General features: G+C 49.4%; 1 protein-coding gene across 1 annotated transcript in view; it reads right to left on the bottom strand.

Annotated features, from left to right (window-relative positions):
• The window catches only part of EVL (Enah/Vasp-like), a 144743-nt gene extending 125695 nt beyond the window's left edge, over positions 1-19048 (bottom strand). Inside the window, exon 1 of the transcript XR_002345582.1 lies at positions 19011-19048. The gene's annotated coding sequence lies outside the window, so the exon portion shown is untranslated. The remainder of the gene's footprint in view (positions 1-19010) is intronic.

Genomic DNA, 20890 nt, shown 5'->3' with positions numbered 1-20890 from the left:
TGCGCCCGTCGCACCACAGCCACGGCATATCTGGAGTGAACAATGTGTGAGAACCACTCACAACTCCAGCCTGCTGGACAAGGCTCAGGGGAGCGATGTGTTTAATCTGGGGCGAAGTCAGGGAAACGCCGGCCACACCCTAACAATGTGCTCTGCTGTTTCGGATGACGAAGACCTCGGGATCAACGCGTAGAGATTTCAGGAAAGCAAATACCAGCCGAGGATAACAGGAAGAAGGCAGGGATCCCAGGGGCTGGGTTAGTACCCACACACGCTGCCTAATAACCCAGGGAACACCTAACCACTGAAAGCCTAAAAGCAGAGGCTGGGTGGATGAACGCCTGCCATCAATAATGGCTATGACGACATTCACTCGTTCAGAAAGTATCCACCGAGTGCTTCTGATGCAATGATGGAAGTTCCTGTGCTGTCCAGAGTGACAGCCTCCAGCCCCGTGTGGCTGCCAGTCCCTTGGAGCTGGCAGCACGAGGATCATCGTACCCAAAGAACGTGTGGGGGTAGGTCCCTCAGGACGCAGAGAACAAAGGAACTGAATCGGAAGAGGCAGAGAGAGGCCAGGTTATGCAGGACTTTACAGCGATGCTAAGGAGTCATAAGTCCCTCCGGAAAGGCATGGAAATGTCCTGAAGAAACTTAGGAAGAGAATATTGCCTCAGACTTGAATATTAACAATGTAACAAAGTACAGAGGAGATGGTTCAAGAGGCAGAGAACCCAGGGGAATATACTTCGCGCATCTGAATGCGGGTAAAGACCTGGTTTCCATCAGGAACATGACTCTGGAGAGAAGGGGACCTGCTCCTTCAGAGACACTGAGGCAGGAGCAACGCTCTCGGCTTGTCCACCAGGATCTGGCGGGAGGAAGCAAGTGCCTCCAGGTCTCCAGTCTGGACCGCGCTGCGCAGCTCGCGGAGAATGAGGATTCTGGAGGAAAAGTCTGGAAAGGACAGCACTGCATTTCATGTTTTGTTTTGTTTTTTAAACAGATGCTATTCCATGAGATTCACCCATTTAAAGTATACAGTTCCGTGATTTTTTTAGTATATTCACAAGGTGGTATGACCATCAGTACAACCCACTTTAGAAAGTTCTCATCATCCCCCCCACCCCCCACCTCGCACCTACTAGCAGCCACTCCCTGTTTCACCCCCTACCCACGCCCTGCACCTACTGACCTACTTCCTGCCTCCATGGATCTGCCTTTTCTGGACATTTCAAACAAATGGACATTTCATACAATGTGTGGTCTTTTGGGACTGGCTTCTCTCAGCACAGTGTTTTCCAGGTTCACCCCTGGTGCATCAGTGTGGGCACCTCGCTGCTTTTTATTCCTGAATAATATTTCACTGCATGAAGGGACCACGTTTTATTTATCCATTTACCACTGCATAGACTTTTGGGTTGTTTTCACTGTTTGGCTACCACAACTCATGCTCCCAGGAACATTCGTGGGTGAGTTCCGCATGAATGTAGGTTTAATGCTCTTGGGTATATGCCTTGAAGTGGAAATGCTGAGACACAGGGTGACCCCATGTTCACCTTTTGAAGAACCACCAGGTGGCTTTGCAAGGCGGTTGTACCCTTTGCTTCTCCCAATGCAGGAGAGTTCCGACAAGAGGTGTATGAGGTTTGTCCACATAACCACTTACCCAGCGAGTGGAGATTACCCGCTTCCTTCCTCACCACCACCAGTTATCTGCTCTTTTGATTCGAGGGAGTGTGAGGCGGCCTCACTGCGGTTTGGGTTTGCACTTCCTCACGTCTTAAGACGCTGGACATCTTGCCATGTGCTTGCCATGTGCTTACTGGCTGTGTGTATATTTTCTTTGGCGACGTGTCCGTTTAAATCATCGGCTCATTTTTAAAATGGGTTGGCTTTTTTTTATTGAGTTGTAACAGTTCTTTGTGTGTTTTAGATATGTGCCTTATCAGATACACAATGCGCAAATTCTCTCTCCCATTCTGTGAGTTGTCTTGTCACTGTCTTGGTAGTGTGGTTTGCCGCACACGTTTTTACTTTAGATGAAATCCAATCACGCATTTTTCCCTGGGATCGTCTGTGTCTGCTGCTGGCCCTGAGTTCTCACGGCCTAACCCAAGGCCGTGAAGATTGACGCTCATACTTTCTCCCAGAAGAGATTCAGAGTTTTCGCTTTTACACTTAAGCTCACAGTCTATTCGGAGTTAACTTGTGCACATGGAGGTAAGGGTTCAACTTCAGTTTTTCTATGCGGATATTCGGGTGTCCCAGCGTTTGTTGAAAAGGCTATTTCCCCCTTATTGAAGGTCTTGGAATCGTTGCCAAAAACAAATTTCTGGTGAACACAGTGGTGTGAGTCTGGTTTGAGAGGTGCTCAACTTGAAGAACCTGTGCTCTGTCTTCTTGGGAATAAGCTACATGAGTGGCTGGCTAACCGTGTCTTCCACGCACAGCCCAGGATCAGCACTGTGCACCAGTACCCAGGGAGCCATCACCCATCCGTGTGACTGACGAGTCTGCCTCCTCATCACCTCCTCTGAGCGGATTCTCTCTGCTCTCCTGAAGGGACCAGCTGGTTCTCCTTCCGGTGTGGTTCTCCCATCGGGGCCGCCTTCTTTATCTGATTCAGTCTATTGCCTACACTTCTACTCTGCATAATAACCCAAATCGAGGAGAGCATTTGCCTTCTTCCTGGGGAGATGTGTTTGTAAACAGTCCCTAAAGCTACCCAGTTAGACATCTCGGCTGGCACAAGGATGCAGAGACCATGGGTATATCTGATTTCGACCTCTCTATGAGCACACAGGGTTTCCCCTGTGTGCCAGGCCTAACATTTTTCTGTGTTTAGGCCAATGTTAGAGAATTTAAATTTTGGGGGGGGTCTTTTTAGGGCCACACCCCTGGCATATGGAGGTTCCCAGGCAAGGCGTCTAATCGGAGCTGTAGCCGCCAGCCTACGCCAATCATAGCAACGCCAGATCCGAGCTGCGTCAGCGACCCACACCACAGCTCATAGCAATGCCAGATCCTTAGCCCACTGAGCGAGGCCAGGGATCAAACCCACAACCTCATGGTTCCTAGACAGATCTGTTTCCGCTGTGCCACGATGGGAACTCCCTTAAATTTTAAATTGTTAATGGACTTCAGTGGGTCTGAGCTCAGAGAAAGGAAGACCCTCGAAAGCGCCACTAATTAGAGAGAATCATGCAGAACTGAGAACTTTCAACTAAGACGATGAGTGACTTTCTCAAGACTGTCGTCTTCAAGCAACTGAAAAGCCAACTGGATGAAAGAAACCAGCACCAAGAAGTGCAAAAGGACCAAAACACAAGATAAAAGCCCCGACCAAGCTCGTTGCAAAGGCAAAGAAACAGAATTAAATAAAAACTGTGCTGTCCAGGAGTTCCCTGGTGGGTCAGCTAGGGAAAGAAAAATTCTATGTTGTCCAGAGCTGTCTATCTCTCTTTTCTGGCCCTTTCATCGCAGGCGCCCCATGACGCCTTCCTGGCTACCCACTTCCACCCACGGGCCCACTCTCGCTTGTGTCCATAACCTGACCCCTGGCACCACTGTCCTAACGGAAGTACTCGGTATGTATCTTCCACGTAAAAAATGAAGCGGATGTGACACATGAAAACAGATAAATATTGAGTAGTCATGTTATTTATGATACGAAGAAGTCTATATTTTTACAACTTTATTTTTTGGCCACACCCTCGGCATGAGGAAATTCGAGGGCCAGGGATCAAACCCATGCCACAGGAGTTCCCGCTGTGGCTCAGTGGTAACGAATCCGACTAGTATCCATGAGGGTGTGGGTTCTATTCCTGGCCTTGCTCAGTGGGTTAAGGATCCGGCGTCGCCATAAGCTGTGTGTAGATCGAAGATGAGGCTCAGATGAACTTCCACATGCTGCAGTGAGGGCTTAAAAAGCAAACAAAACAAAACAAACAAGCAAAAAAACCCCACGTCACAGCTGCGACCTGAGCCACAGCAGTGACGATGCCGGATCCTTAACCTGCTGAGCCACCAACGGAACTCCCTATGCTTTACCAAAAAAATGTACACTTACTACAGTAAATTTAAAATTCTAAAGCATTTTTAGAGTATTCGCATTTATTGAAATCATGTTTACATTAAATTAACACCACCTTTACTGTTCATTTCTCTCAAAGATTAAAAAAAAAAAAAAAAAAGGTCAAAATATTGACCTCCAGGAGTTCCCATTGTGGCTCAGAAGGTTAAGAACCCAACATGGTCTCCGTGAGGATGTGGGTTCTATTCCTGGCCTAGCCCAGTGGGTTAAAGATCCGGCATTGCCATAAACTAAGGTGCAGGCCTGAAGCTGCAGCTCCAATTCAACCCCTAGCCTGGGAACTTCCATAAGCCGCAGGTGTGGCCGTAAAATTAAAAAAATATTGACTGTGAGGGCCTCTTCTAGCTCTAAGACCAGAAAGCCTCTGACCATCATCATTCCAACCTCTCTCCTGTCCAACCTCAAAGCCACACAGTAGGGGATTAAGCAACGGTGTCCGTCACCATGCAAATACAGGCGGGGACATGGCAGTCACACCGGCCCCCACCCAGACACTGAAACACTCCCGCCTGCAGCCTGAGTCAGGCTCTAAGCGGAGAGGGTAAATAAGAAAAGGTAAAACACTATTTGTTTCCTTAATGTACCCCACGGTTCTTTTAAATCCCAGTCTGATGATCTCATTCCGTTTATCCCTATTGTCTGCGTCTCCCCGGTTTTCGGTTAGGTCTTATCTTCGTATACGCCTGATAATTTCAGATTGAGCGCCAGTCATCGCACATGACACCGTATAGATAATTTGAGGCGCCTCTGGGAGGAATTACGTTTGTTTCTGACACGCAGGCAGGTGAGGGGTACACACCACCCCAGGTCACCTTAATCCACTCAGGCCCCGAGATGGTTCAGGGCACCACTCCCGCTCCTGAGAGGGCCCGTCGGCTTCCAGCTCGCCCGTCCCTAAGCAGAGACCTCGAGCAAAGCTGCGGTGTTCACTAGGATGCCACACCAACTGTTTTCTTTACCTCCTCTGTCCCATGAATCTGCCTAAAGCTCCCATCATCTTCTCGGTTGACGGTTCTGGCAAAGCCAACTGCTTCAAGGAAGAAAGGGTGCCCAGTGGCAGGCTTCCCTGACCGCCCTCCCCCAAATCCGGGCTCCCCAAACCCCTTCTGCCACGTGGCTCTCCTACGCCTCCAAACCGATGTTCCAACTTTGCACTTTTTCTTTTTTTCTTAGCGGGACCGAGGTCCACACTACCTTATAAAAGCGCTGCCGGAAGAAGAACCCCCCCCAGTCTCACACAACTTAACGTGACCCTTGTTTAGAACGGAACCAGACAGCAACTTAACAACATAAATCGCTCATAATTTCATTCAAGTCTTTGCTAGTCGGTCTCCACGTGGGCAGTTTGAACGTCGAGTTTTTCCCATGGGACTCATCAAATCAGGGACGGAGGCGATGCGAAGCGTGGGAAAACAAGGAGGAGGAATTACTGTTGACTAACAGGAAACCACAAAGCCCTAAATGACACCAAGCATTAATCAAAAGTGATGTCATCATGCACTGTAACCTGAAACCCTAGTGCTTTATGGCTGGAATTGGAGGTGCAGCGCTCCCTGCAAAAAACGAGACGGCAGCAAACGCGCAGGCACAGAGGCTGACACACAACAGGTGCGCGAGGAACGGGAGTTCCCTCTGCCTTCGGCACCTTCTCCCCACCTGCCCCCACCCCCGCCCCGGGGGCTGACACTGAACGGAGAGCTGAAATTTCAGCACAGGCCAATTATCTGACTACAAAGTCTAAGGATCATTCCCAAGTTTTTGCTGGACCGCGGAGAAGGAACTAGTGTCGAGGTCATAAAAATGAACATGAATCAAGACGACACATGCCCTGCGGCTTCTGCCTACAGCTAAAGAGGAAACCAGGGGCGAAGAAGAGAGAAGACCAGGCCAGAAATGGAGACAAGAAATCTGAGCTTCTGTCCCTAATGCCTCTGCACCTGTGAGTATGTGTGAGCAAGCAGCCTCTGGAGTCTGCGTCCGAAACGGGGGGCTCGGCATCACTCGGCGCTCACTGAGCGTGTACTGCATTTCAAATACATCAGACCTGGCCCTGACAGCAGGACTAGGTCAGCAGTTTTCAACTCAGGCTGCGCACTTCAATAACTTGGAGGTTTCAAATAAAGCAACAACGACAAAACACCTTATTCTAGATGAATGGAATCTACCTTAGGGTAGGGCCCTGGTATTGGGAAGAGGGAGGGGAAGGGGGCCTTTTCAACTGTTTCTGAGGCCCAGGGAGGATTAAAAATGACTGGACTTGGAGAATTTCTAAGTTTCTGAATTCAACTTTCTAAGTTTGACAAACGAGTACTTTTTACAGGTCAAAAACTGCCAAAATAGGAGTTCCTGCTGTGGTGTAACGGGTTTGGTGGTGTCTCTGCAGCGTCAGGATGTCAGGACGCAGGTTCAATCCCCAGCCCAGCAGAGTGGGTTAAGGGATACAGTGTTGCTGCAGCTGCAGTGTATGTGGCAACTGCAGCTTGGATCCAATGCCTGGCCCAGGAGCTCTATATGCCACAGGCTGCCAAAAAAACCAAACCAACCCATCCCCAAAATAAACCCATTTCATTAATGATTTGGAGGGAGGGTGACGGAGGGCAGGGGTGCCTCGGCTGCACTAACTCCTCTGTTCTGCAAAGGCGCGCTGCCTGTGAGTGAGCGCCAGCCTCTCTCAAGCCTCCCTGACTCACGTTCAAAAGCCACAGACATGAAATTCCTGTCGTGGCGCAGTGGAAAGGAATCTGACAAGCATCCGTGAGGACACAGGTATGATCCCTGGCCTCGCTCCGTGGGTGAAGGATCCAGCATTGTTGTGAGTGGTGGTGTGGGTTGCAGGCGTGGCTCAGATCTGGAGTTGCTGTGGCTGTGGTGTGTGCTGGCAGCTAAAGCTCCAATTCGACCCCTAGCCTGGGAACCTCCATATGCCACAAGTACAGACCTAAAAAGACAAAAGAGAAAAAAAAAAAAAAAAAGCCACATATGTCACAAGTGAGAATTCTCCCCAAGGAGTATATAGGTACCTGAATCAAGCCATTCTGGATTTGTTCCCTTGGGTCAAAGCACTATTTGGTCATTCATGATTTTTGCCATATCTGTTAAACATGAGTGTTATTAATTTTTTCCTTTAAAATCAATTTACTAGAGCAGTAAGAGAGCATTGGCCCTACTAAATATTAGAGCATATGATAGAGTCTCTTTAACCAACAGTAAGGTATTGGCACATGAATAAACACAGACCAATGGAACATCATAGGAAATCCAGAAATAGGTCAAATTAATTAAATATGACATAAGACAGAATCTCAATACACTGAGAGAAAATGGAATTTTTACCGAATGGTACAGGGCTAACTGGAGCGCCAGATGGAGAAGGCAACAACTGGATCCAGCTCTCCAACTACAGATTTAAATCCAAACGGATCAAAGATTTCAATGTTTGAAAAAGAAAAAAGAAACTGTACACCTACTAAAAAAAAAAAAAAAAAAAGGGAATTCAACCTTGGAATGTAGAAGACTTTCCAGCTGTTACTGAAAAACAAGGAGTAAAAAGAAAAAAAATGATAAGCTCAAAATCACTTGTTAGCCCCCCCCCCCCCCCCCCCGCCTTAAGCATCATTTCTGCTGCTCCTGCCTTACCCATTTCTCATTCCAGCCACTGCTGAGGCCACCAAACTGCCGGGCTCTGACCTGCATCCTGCCCCTGGGATGGCCCCAGGGGTCTGCCATGGCGGGAGCTCTCAGTATCCACACGTGAATGCCACCAGGTACAGAGGGGTTCGCGCCCTGCGGGCAACCCTCTGCCGAATGAAGGCAGGAGCTAATGGATACATGCTTCTCCCTTCCGCCCCCAGTATGAGTAAGAGATTAGCCGGCTCAACGATGAGCGTGTGTACCCACCCTCCCTCTGTCCCCAGCCCGCCCTCCCCTCATTCCCACGCCCCTCCAAACGCACGCGAGCCTTCGGGAACCCAGCCAGTTAAGATACCACTAATCCGATGCACTAATTTTTTTCTAATACACATAAAAACAAGTAATTATTAAAATTTAAAAAGTTTTCATCAGAAAGAATATAACTCCCTGCTCCTTAAGGGTAAACTACAAATAGTGACTTTCTTGAAAAGAAAACGGTATGAAAAGGGGAATAAAAGAAGAACTTTACAGAGCGCCCGCTGTGGTGCAGCGGAAACAAATGTGACTGGTGTCTAGGAGGATGTGGGTTGGATCCCCGGCCTCGCTCCGAGGGTGGCGGATCCGGCGTTGCCGTGAGCTGCGGGGTAGGTCGCAGACGCAGCTTGGATCTGGCGTTGCTGCGGCTGTGGTGTAGGCCGGCAGCTCTAGCTCCGATTCCTCCCCAGTCTGGGAACTTCCATATGCTGTGGGTGCGGCCCTAAAAAGACAAGAAAGAAAAAAGAAAGAAAGGAGAAAGAAAACGACTTTACAGTCATGAAACCTGACAAACACTCTTCCAGCCAGGTGACCGTGGTCTGTGCCGACGCTGCTAAAGCGGCTGCACTGGACCCTCTGCAACACGGGGCGGAAGGTCCCTTTCCCTCTGTGATCCTCCTGCTCGGAATTTTAAGCCCAGTCTAACCAAGAGAAAAACACGAGACAAATTGCAGTCCAGGGGCATCCTACCGCAGGCCTCCACAAGCGCTCCTCAAAACCGTCAAGATCATCAAACAGTAAAGTCTGAAAAACTCTCACAGCAGAGGCGCCTACGGAGATGTGACAACTAAGCGTGATGCGGTCATCTGCATGGGACTCTGGAACAGGAAGAGGACACCGGATAAAAACGAGGCGACGGGGATAATCTAGGGACTTGAGCTACAATCACTGTGTCCACGTTAGTGCACCAAGTCTAACAGATGACCCACGTGAGGTGGTGCTGACAGGGGAACGTGCATACGCCAGAGCGCAGGGAAACGCGCCACACGAGCTGCTCAATTTTCCTGCACATCTAAAGGTGTGTTAAAATATAAGTTCTGGAGTTCCCGTCGTGGCGCAGTGGTTAACGAATCCGACTAGGAACCATGAGGTTGCGGGTTCGGTCCCTGCCCTTGCTCAGTGGGTTAACGCTCCGGCGTTGCCGTGAGCTGTGGTGTAGGTTGCAGACGCGGCTCGGATCCCGCGTTGCTGTGGCTCTGGCGTAGGCCGGTGGCTACAGCTCCGATTGGACCCCTAGCCTGGGAACCTCCATATGCCGCGGGAGCGGCCCAAGAAATAGCAACAACAACGACAAAAGACAAAAGACAAAAAAAAAAAAAAAAAATAAGTTCTGTTACTAAGAAAAGAGAGATTTATGCAAAGCATTGCTCCATCCCCGACAATGGGGCCTGGGATCTGCATTCTGGAAGGACATACCCACAGTGACTCTTAGGCACATTAGTTTGAGAAACATCAGGGACATTGAGAGTTACAGGGCACAACGTCCCTACAAAGAAATAACAGGAAAAAAAAGTCATCCTTGCTTTTTCCCCCTATATTGAAACTTTATTACAAAATTATAAAGCGGAGCTCTGGAACAGAAAGTACACATTTGGGTTTGCTTTAACACTCATGGGAGTCTGAGAAAGTCTTAAAATAAGCTACTTAAAATAGCATTCCCATCCAAAAGATCTCAACAAACTTATACGATATATATGGAGCACTAATTCCTGCATAGCTTATTCTTGCTAATTTGGATACAGCTAAAAATTCACCCTTGCGAATCAACTATTCTTTAATTAAAAAAAAAAAAAAAAAAAACCCATCCACACATCAATACACAAATCCCGTCTCCTGGCAGAGGCGTGTCGATACCAGATTAAAGCACTGCCACTCCGGTGCTTCATTAACTCACGGGGCGCGTCATGGAAGAGCCTTCGTCTCGGATGCCGGCGTCAGCCGTGCGGGAAATGGAATGTCCTACTGGAAGGTGGAAGGCATGTCATGATTTACTACCCATTTTAGGTACAAGTGCCAGGCGCCGCGCCAGGCTCTAGGAGTCTAATTTCGAACAGCGAGGGAAGCAGGCACAATCCTCTCGGAGGCAGCGGGGGAAGAGGGAAGTCGGTCCGGAGCTGCGGAAGGGGAGACGCGGGCTGCTACGAGGGAGGCCAATGATCAGGACGGGCCCTCAGCCGGGGAAGGGGTCAAGGACGAAAAATCATCACATACGGTAGGGAAGTCACACAGTGATCTGACAAACGGGCAGAGCATCTGGAATCAAAATTGTTCCACATTTCCCGGGGTTTATCTTCCTCAGAGTCACAACAAATGAGGTGAGAGAGACAAACTGCTAACCTTTACTGAACATCATAAGCTAAGAATTTTTTATGTATTCTCATCCGATCCTCGCAAAACCCTGTGACAGAAGTAGTGTTACCCTCACTTAAAAACGTGAGAAAAATGGGGAGTTCATAAAGGTTAAGCAATTTGCTCAAGGGAGTTCCCTTTGTGGCTCAGCAGTTAACAAACTCGACTAGGATCCATGAGGATTGGGGTTCGATCCCTGGCCTTGCTCAGTGGGTTAGGGATCCAGCATTGCCGTGAGCTGTGGTGTAGGTTGTAGACACGGCTCAGGTCTGGCGTTGCTGTGGCTCTGGCGTAGGTCAGCGGCTACAGCTCTGATTCGACCCCTAGCCTGGGAACCTCCATACGCTGCAGATGCAGCCATAAAAATAAAAAAAAATTTTTTTTAATTTAAAAAGTAAATTGCTCAAAGTTAGCTGGTAAGGAGTGACTCTGGGGCAGAACTCAGGTCTGTTAGCCTATAAAACCCAGGCTGCTTAGAATACAAGGGACAAAATGTGGCCTAACTCAATGTTAAAATAAAAAAATTTCATTCACAGAGACCAAGGAGGAGAAGCTGTCTTTCACACAGCCTTAAACACAAGGACAGGCAGTCTTCAGTCCTCCCTTGGTAATGAGAGAGGACTCGGGGACAGGGCTCCCCCGACTGGTGAGCAGATGCAACTGCACCATTCACTTCTGATTCCGGCCGTGGTCCTTGGCTCTTCTGCCAGGGGAACCTCCAAGTTAGGAGCAGGAATAAAGTTCCTTTCACTGACTTTATCTCTCTCTCTCCTTTGCTTAAAATCAACATTCTGATAAGATGGTACCATTAATGATACCGCTTTGGTAACTTATCTTAAGGAAATAATCAGAGATGCACTCTAGGGGCACAGATATTATCATCGTATTGTTTACAATGATGAAATCCTAAAAACGAGCTAACCGTCCCAAACTTAAGGTACTGGTAAATAAATGATGGTATATCATCCGATGGGCTATTACTCAACTGTTTATGTATGTCCAATACAAACACACAGTACAATAACAGTTCCGTGAAAAAGTACACTTACACACGCAAAAGACAAAAGGAGTGTCTGTGCCCCATGTTCGACGGGGTATCCCCAAACAGTAGGATCAATGCTGCTTTTTACTGTCTCTATACCTTTCTATGTTTTCAAATTCTCCACTTTCAACACATACATTTAATTCAGAAAAGAATGATCTTTCCAAAAAATAAGAGGAAACTGCCCCCGAAAGTTACTTCGGCGCGGTCCTCTCCTTCCAGGCTGGAGCGAGGAGCTTCTAGGGGCCACTGTGCTTCCCAGCTGTCCCTGACGCCAGCGGGAGGTCTCTCCTCTAACTTTTCACATGGCCACAGCACTTAGGACATTCACGTAACCACCGGCGTCATCAAGCTTCCAAGTCTACCGCAAGGGTCAAACTTGGGTAACACCCCGATTCCTCTTAAAGGGAAAAAAGCCTTTAGGTGAAACAACGCTGATTTAATTTATTTTCACACAGCTTACTTAGGTACAATCACAAGAAGTTTAAATTTCTCATGTTCGTACGAGATACCAACAAAACTACCCAACCAGCAAAATTCAACGTGACATGACTTTAATAAAAAGATGCTGTGCTTATATGAAAAGTCATTACCCACAAGGTAAAAACAGTAATGGCACAGGACTAAAAACAGGCAGGCAGAACAAGAGGAGAGAGCGGAAGGAAGATACACACACAGAAGCCCCGCGGCCCCATCCTGGTCTCCCTAAGAGGACTTTCAAAGACGCCTGGAGAAGGGTCCCCTGCCCCGTTCAGAGATGTCCTGGACTCCAAGATGGAAGCTGGTGCAGGCGGCCGCAGCCAGAAGGGCCCGTGCCCGGGCATCTCGACGGCACCTGTGCTCACGCCGCACCCGTACACCACGAGGCCGACAAAGTGCCCTTGGCCCGGAGGAGGCGGCCCCCTGACACACAACCAGACCTGCACAACGGGAGACGGGCCACGCTTCACACCTGCAGGGCGGGTGGGGGGAGCGGGGGCAGGCCAGCTTCTGAGGACTGGGGGTGATCCTCCTTCGCTTGCTGTCATCTGCCACCACGCACCCCTGGAGAGGATTTGGGGACTCACACGTCTGCCCTGCCGTCCAGCTTGGAAAACTTGCTGGAGCGTCTCTGCCACTATCTACTGAGAGGATCAAGTATCCGATCAGCAACGTTGAAGGAAAACCTGTAAGACTGACCCTCACCTCACATTCCGGACAATTGGAAGGATGAACTTGTGTGAAATTTCACAGATAAAACCGAAAACTTAACACTTTCCGAACTTCTAGAAAAATGCTCTCTTAAACGTAAGAAATGAGGGGGGAAAATCACCAAGACAGTGAGTTAATAACGCGCAGTGTTAAACTTGTACATATCACATCTTGAAACGACCAAGGCAGACAGGGCACAGGTTCACGGAAGACAGCGTTCCCAGCAGATAGAGACTAGAGTATATACATGGAAATACACTGTATATCAGGTACGAGGGTGTCTTCTGTTCCGGGGGAGGAAAAGGATGCAGAAAGGGATCTAGTCAGTTTCCGTACATCTTTTAGGGATGGGGCCTCTTTAGGGGAGGGGAGGTCCAGTTCCTCCCACCTCCTTACCACCGAAATAGCAAAGGCAACAGTTAAGTCCTCAAAAAATGATGTCTGGATGGAGACAGGAGAATACACAAGGTTGGTTAGGAAAAAGGGAAATAAGACTTCGGGCCGTCGTCTGGAAAACCAAAGAAATTCAGATACAGCCTCAACTACCCAAGTTGTTTGACTCAACAGAACTTCTTTGCTAAAATGTGCGGACACATGCCTCAAATGTTCAGTTTTTATTAGGCTGCATCTTCAGTCTTAGGCCTTTTTTTCTGAAACACTCCTTAGAAGGGTCAGTTGAGAGGCTACATTTCAGACCTTTTTCTTTTCTTTCTTCCTTTTTTTTTTTTTTGCTTTTTAGGTCCACACCCGTGGAATATGGAGGTTCCCAGGCTAGGGGTGGAATTGGAGCTGTGGCTCCCAGCCTACAGCACAGCCATAGCAATGCAGGATCCCAGCCGCGTCTGCAACCCACACCACAACTCATGGCAATGCCGGATCCTTAACCCACTGAATGAGGTCAGGGATGGAACCTGCAACCTCATGGTTCCTCGTCAGATTTGCTTCCACTGCACTCCTCTTTCTTCCTTTTTTTAATGGCCACACCGACAGCATACGGAAATTCCCAGGCCAGGGATTGAATATGAGCAGTGTAGATCCTTTAGCCCACTGCACCGGGCTAGGGATCAAACCCGTGCCTCTGCAGTGACCCAAACCTCCGCAGTCAGCTTCTTAACCCACCGTGCCACAGTGGGAACTTCTCAGACCTTTCCCAATAGGTCATATCCACGCACTCTCCTGAAATGATTTAGTAAGTTTAAACGATGTGCTAGTCTCATTTAAATTCAGCAGGTTCCCTGGTGGTCTAGTGGTTAGGACTTGGTGCTCTCACCGCTGTGGCCTGGGTTCAATCCCTGGTCTGGGAATGGAGATCCCACATCAAGCTGCTGCATGCCATGGCCAAACAGAAAAAAGGAACTTAAAAAAAAAATTCAGGATTAAATAAAAAGGAAAGTATTTTTCACAGGTGAATCATGCTGCTTATAAATTTCAAAATCAAATGAGTTGATGGGAATTCCCATCGAGGTTCAGTGGAAACAAATCTGACTAGCTTTCATGAGGATGCAGGTTCAATCCCTGGCCTGGCTCAGTGGATTAAGGATCTGGTGTTGCCCCGAGCTGTGGTGTAGGTCACAGACACGGCTTGGCTCGGATCCTGTGTTGCTGTGACTGTGGGTGTAGGCTGGCAGCTGCAGTTCCAATTTCACCCGTAGCCTGGGAACTTCCAAATGCCGCAGGTGTGGCCCTAAGAAAACAAAAACAAACAAAAACAAAAACGAACAAAAACAAAATCAAGTGAGTTGACAACAGAGGTTATGAATAGAAATCCACCATCCTTCTCATTTAGGTCCATTTGCAAAAGCCAAGTGCTTGAGGAACATGCAAACATACATATACAGATGTTTTACTATAAACAGCCTGCGACAGGGAACCATGTTAAACTGTCAGCGATGTTTTTAAAAAAATCTATATAAAGAAAAAAAAATAACTGAATGACTCATTTTGGAGAAAGTATTTAAAACTGTCATTGCTACATCCACACGTTTTCATGTAACCTGAAAAAAATGGGATCTGAGGATGCTATTATGTAATTATTGATCAAAAATTGAAATGTTCTATTCAAGTAGACCAGGTAAAGGGTAGTTTTTACCAAATAAGCAATTAAGAAAATCAGAGTTCCCATCATAGTGGTTAACGAATCCGACTAGGAACCATGAGGTTGCAGGTTCGACCCCTGGCCTTGCTCAGTGGGTGAAGGATCTGGCGTTGCCGTGAGTTGTGGTGTGGGTTGCAGATGCGACTCAGATCTGGCGTTGCTGTGGCTCTGGCCTAGGCCGGCGGCTACAGCTCCTATTGGACCCCTAGCCTGGGAACCTCCATATGCCGTGGGAGCGGCCCTAGAAAAGACAAAAAGACCAAAAAAAAAAAAAAAAAGAAGAAAAGAAAAGAAAAGAAAATCAAGACAGGAGGTAAATGAATATGAAAAGAAGAGAGGAAAGCTGTTTCCAAAATCCTTTGCTTTACAGTAAAGATCTGCCAATTTTTCCAATAATTACATATTAAGAGGAAATAAAGATTTACTCTTAAAATTACCTTATTTCTAGGAGCATTTCTAGTTATGACATAACTCAAGAAAAAAAGTATTATTATCTTCCACAGTTTCCATAAGCTAGTAGCTTAAGCCTCCTCTAGAACTGAATAGTGATTCAAACTGCCCCTACCAGGCATAAATCAGGGACTTTTACTTCCAGCAAACACAAACTAAGTAAATCAGAACAATCCTCCAGCTGAAAAGGACTGTTCTGGGATTTTTGTTTTTTGCTTCTGTGCTTAGGTAAAAAGATGTCTTTCAATGTGGGAGCAGCCGTATGTCACAAAAGCTCACTGCACCTTCCACTGAATGGTCCTATCAGAGCCCGCAAGGACGCAGAATTCCGCCTCTGCAGCGTAAGAAAAGCAGGAAAAACACAGTAACCATCTGCGTGGAGGAGGAGGGGGCTCAGTACCTGGGCTCCCTCCTCCTGGGGATGTTGGCCGCATCTGAAGGGAACATCAGAAGCTGGGCTTTGGGTTGGGGAGCCAAAGTGCTGGTGAAGAGCTGAACACCAGCGCGAAAGGTAAACGGGACGGGCTGGCTCTCACAAGGACTGCAGCTCGGCTTAGAAACATCTCAGTCCTTGAGGCCGCATGGAGTGGCTCCAGACGCAAGCGCCCCACCCGTCTGACAGGAGCCAGTGTGAATTGTCTCTGAAAACACCATCCTAGCCTCGAATTATTTCTATAAACCATTCTGCAAATACGATGTCAAGCACACAACCAAAAAAAAAAAAAAAAAACAACCAGGCGCATAAACTGACAAGACGGTATGAATGAAAACTGAGAGAATCAGACATTGGCCATGACCCAAAACATGGCCATGTGTGGGACAAACTTTAAGATAATTATACTTACTATATTCAAGAAGATGAAAGACAAGATTGATAATTTTGGCAGACAGCTGGAAACTACAAAAAGAAAACCAAATGGAGATTAAAGAATCAAAAAATATATAATAACTGAAGTTAAAAACTCAGTTGAGGGGAGTTCCCAGCGTGGCTCAGTGGAAATGAATCTGACTAGGAACCATGAGGTTGCGGGTTCAGTCCCTGGCCCCGCTCAGTGGGTTAAGAATCCGGTGTTGCCATGAGCTGTGGTGTAAGTCACAGACGTGGCTCGGATCTGGTGTTGCTGTGGCTGTGGTGTAGGCCGGCAGCAACAGCTCCCATTAGACCCCTAGCCTGGGAACCTCCATATGCTGTGGGTGCGGCCCTAAAAAGGCAAAAGTCAAAAAACAAATACAACAACAACAACAACTTGATTGATAGGAAAGGTAGGTAAGGAGGTATCCAGAATGAAGGACAAAGAGACATAGAAAACACAGAAGGAAGGTTAAGAGACACAAAAGATACAGTGAAATCTCCCAACATTTATAAGGCAGTCCCAGAAGGAAAGGTGAAGGAGAATGGAACAGAAGCAATATTTGAAGTACCAACAGCTGATGACTTCCCAAGCTAATGAAAGACATGAAGCCAAAGATTCAACAAGTCCTAAGCACCTCAATTATAAGGTTAAAAAAATGGAGTTACTGCTGTGGTGCAGTGGGTTAAGGGTCCAGCATTGCCCCGGCCATGGTGTAGGTCACAGGTGCAGCTCAGATTTGATCCCTGGCCTAGGAACTTCCACATGCGTCAACGCAGCCAAAAAAAAATAAATCATACTAGGAGATCCCACTGTGGCACAGTGGTTAACGAATCTGACTAGGAACCATGAGATTGCGGGTTCGATCCCTGGCCTTGCTCCAATAGACCCCCTGGCCTGGGAATCTACATATGCTGCAGGAGCGGCCCTAGAGAAGGCAAAAAGACAAAAAAATTAAAAATAAATAAATAAATAAAAGTAGACAGTGGAATGGTTTCATAACTGAAAATACTAAAAACTGTCATACTGTATACCTTGGGTAAATTTTATAGCATGTGAATTATATTTCAATAAATCTGTTTCTTTTCTTTTTCTTTTTTTTTGGCCACACCCATGGCATGTGGAAGTTCCCAGGCCAGGGATCAAACCCTTGCCACAGCATCAACCTGAGCCACCAGGGAACTCCAAATCTATTTTTTTTTTCAATGAAGGATAAATAATGACATTTGCAGACAAACACTCTTAAGAATTTGTTGCCAGCAGACATGCCCCAGGAATTCTAAAGAGTACTCCTCAGAGGGAAATAACTCACCCCGAATGGAAGACTGGGAGATGACAAACGTGGCAATGCAGAGCTATAGGGAAAGCACGACTTTTTTTTTGGTCTTTTTGCCATTTCTTGGGCCGCTCCCGTGGCATATGGAGGTTCCCAGGCTAGGGGTCTAATCGGAGCTGTAGCTGCCAGCCTATACCAGAGCCACAGCAACGGAGGATCCGAGCCGCATCTGCAACCTACACCACAGCTCACGGCAACGCCGGATCCTTAACCCACTGAGCAAGGCCAGGGATCGAACCCGCAACCTCACGGTTCCTAGTCGGATTAGTCAACCACTGTGCCACAATGGGAACTCCCAAAAGCACGACTGTTTTGATCAACAGAGCTGAATAAATGATTCTGGTAAACATGAAATTTGACCCCTTTTTACAAGTTGCACAAAAGTCACTCCAAGTGGACTGTAGATATGAATTTGCAAGGCAAAACAGTAAGATTTCTAGAAGATGTTACAGGAAAGTATCTTCTTGACTTTGAAACAGAACTCCTACAAATTAGGAAGGCATGTCAACCCCAAAAGAAAACACTTCTCAACAGGCACTTCATACGAGAGGACACTAAATAAACATGAAAAGTAACTCAACCTCATCAGTCATGAATTGCAAGTCAAAACAACGGGATACCTCTGCAACAATCACCAAGTTGGCTAAAATGTAAGACTGACAATGCCAAGTGTTGGCAAGGATGTGGAGCATAAGAACGCTTACGCACTTGCTGGTAGGAGTGTCAATTGGTACAAACACTTTAGAAACTTGCTATTATTCTCCTAAGGTTGAAGATATGGCTATCTTTGGATCTAGAAGTCCCACTGCTGGGTATACACCCAACAGAAATGAATGCTCGAAGAGACCCAGAAGAGTATTCACAGCAGTGTTATTATTCATAGCCAAAAGCGTGAAACAATCCAAATGCCTACCAATAAGGGAACACTAAATTGTGGGATTTTATACAATGGAGGACTATAATATACTGCATTTATATTCATATAAAGATTACAAAACAGGCAAAATGAAACTACAGACGCTAGAGTTTTTGTGGGACATATGTTTTGAAGGTAAAAATCACAGACAAAAGGCAAGGAAGGGATAATCCCCAGAAAGTCAGGACTGGGTTCCCTCTGCCGAGAGAATTCCGAGCGCCTGGGTGCTGGCAATGTCCGCCCCCCGCCCCACGAGGTGTAACCACCAGACCCCATGGCTGGGTGATAAACCAGTCAGTGGCACACTGCGGGGCTTGCCCTTTACCGGTGCGCAAGAAGAAAGGAAACGGGGACGAGGAAAAGGGAGCAGAAGAGGCTAAGCAGCTCCAGATGGTAGGAAACTACCACTTGACAAATGAGCTCCGAGAGCCGGCCCCGGGAGGCTTGGCCCAAGGGGCGAGAGCCAGCGGCCCCGGGAGGGAGGCAGGGGGTGCTCCGGGTCGGGCGCGGCCACACCTGCCCGCGGGGTCGGCGTCCCCCGCCCCAGCTCGCAGCCCCCTCCCAGCGCCTCCCGCGAGCTGCAGAGGCCGGCACCGCCCGCGGCTTCCAGCAGGCCGCCCCCCGGCACCCCCGGACCCTCGCACGGCCCCCGACGCCCCCACGCCTCTCCCGCAGCCCTGCCGGCGCTCGCGACGCCGCCCGCCCGGCCTCGCCTCGCCCGCACGCCCGCCCCACTCACCTCATTGTCGCTGCCGCGGCGGGCGCGCGGGGCCGGGGGCGCGGCGCGGGGCGCGGGGCGTTAGCGGGGCAGCCGGCCCCGGGCGCGGCGGCTCCGCGTCTCGCTGGGCTGCGGGGGGCAGCGGGGGCTCATCTTCTCGCGGCGGGCGTCCGGGCCGCTAGCTGCGGGGAAGGGCGGCGGCGGCGGCGCCTGACAGCTGGGCCCCTGCCCCTGCCATCTTGGCGGGCGCGTGCCCGGCCGCCGTGTGCGCGCGCCGCCGGGGGAAGGCAGAGCCGGGGAGGGGGCGAGCGCCACCGGGGTTCCGCCGGCGGGCGGAGCGCGCGCCCGCCCGAGACTCGGGGCTCGGGCCCCGGCGGCGCGGGCGGCTCCAAGGCCACCGACGGGGAGGCGGCAGGGCGCGCGCGAGCGAAGTCAGCCCGCGAGCCGCGACTGAGGACGCGTCCCCCGCCGGCGGAGGGGCGAGCGCGCGCGGCGGCCCAAGCCCGACACAAAAGGCGCGGGGCCCCACAGCCCGCGCCTCCGGGAGGGCGGAGCCGGGAGTTGCGGGGGGCGGGGCGAAGCCTTGGGGGCGGGTCTAGAGGGCCTGGGCCTCGGAGGGCGGGCGATCAGTGAGGTGGGGGCGGAGCTCCGGGGGTGCTGGCCTGGACCTGCGAGGATGAGAGGGGCGGGGCTTAGGAGAAACCGCAGCCGTTGGGGGCGTGGCTGAGGAGACCTGGACCCAAAGTGGGCGGGGCGACAGCCTGGCACGTGGAGTGCTCCACCCCCCCCACCCCGCCCCCAGCGCCAGGCGCCGGTCCACAAAAGAGTCCCTGGCGGGAGGAATTGCCGTTCCTTGGCGTGCTCAGACGCTGTGGGCAAGCCGGATACCAGGGGCATCGAGGTCACCAACGACGGACCCCCTCTCCTAACAAAGAGCCGAGGCTGGGAACGAGGGTCACAGCTTTGGAGCGATAACGACACCAGGCGCCCCCAAAACCACAGCCTGTGAAAAAATCACAACGGGTGCACTAGGTCAGTCAGGTTTCCTCTGGTTGTTAAACCCCCATCCTTCCTAAAGATAAGCCCTCCTCATTGCTGGCTGGAAACCCTAAACCCTCAGTCTTACTTCCTATAGCTAAGTAGACACAGGTGGTTACGCCTGCCCAGCGTTGCCGCTAATGCTTCGGTTCTCTTCTATGACAGCAACCATGGAGTCGTATCCACCTTTTAAAAGGTCTGAGCAAGAACACAGGGAGCGTTTAGCTGTGTCTGGCGTACAGGAGGGCAGCAAAGGATCAGCAGACTGAGAAGAGGCTCTGTGATTTAAGCGGTTTTGCACAAGATACAGGAAGTGATGGAGCTAGATCTCAAGCCAAGATTTTGACTTTAAATCCGGAGTTCCTGGAGTTCCCGATGTGGCTCAGTGGTTAACGAATCCGACTAGGAACCATGAGGTTGCGTGTTGGATCCCTGGCCTTGCTCAGTGGGTTAATGATCCGGTGTTGCCGTGAGCTGTGGTGTAGGTTGCAGATGCGGCTCCGATCCCGCGTTGTTGCGGCTCTGGTGTAGGCCACTGGCTACAGCTCTGATTTGACCCCTAGCCTGGAACCTCCATATGCCGCAGAAGCAGCCCTCTAAAAGGCAAAAAGACCAAAAAAAAAAAAAAAAAAAAATCCAGAGTTCCTGTTGTGGCTCAATGGGTTACAAATCCAACTTGTATCCGTGAGGATATGGGTTCGATCCCTGGCCTCACTCAGTGGATTAGGGATCTAGCGTTGCCCAGAGCTGTGGTGTAGGTCATAGATGTGGCTCAGATCCTGTGTGGCTGTGGCTGTGGTATAGGCCAGCAGCTGCGGCTCTGATTCAACTCCTAGCCTGGGAACTTCCACATGCTGCAGATT

The sequence above is a fragment of the Sus scrofa genome, chromosome 7 (genome assembly GCF_000003025.6).
Source record: "Sus scrofa isolate TJ Tabasco breed Duroc chromosome 7, Sscrofa11.1, whole genome shotgun sequence".
Classification (NCBI taxonomy): domain Eukaryota; kingdom Metazoa; phylum Chordata; class Mammalia; order Artiodactyla; family Suidae; genus Sus; species Sus scrofa.
Note: the sequence above shows the minus strand (reverse complement) of the source record. Positions and strands in the feature narration are given on the sequence as shown.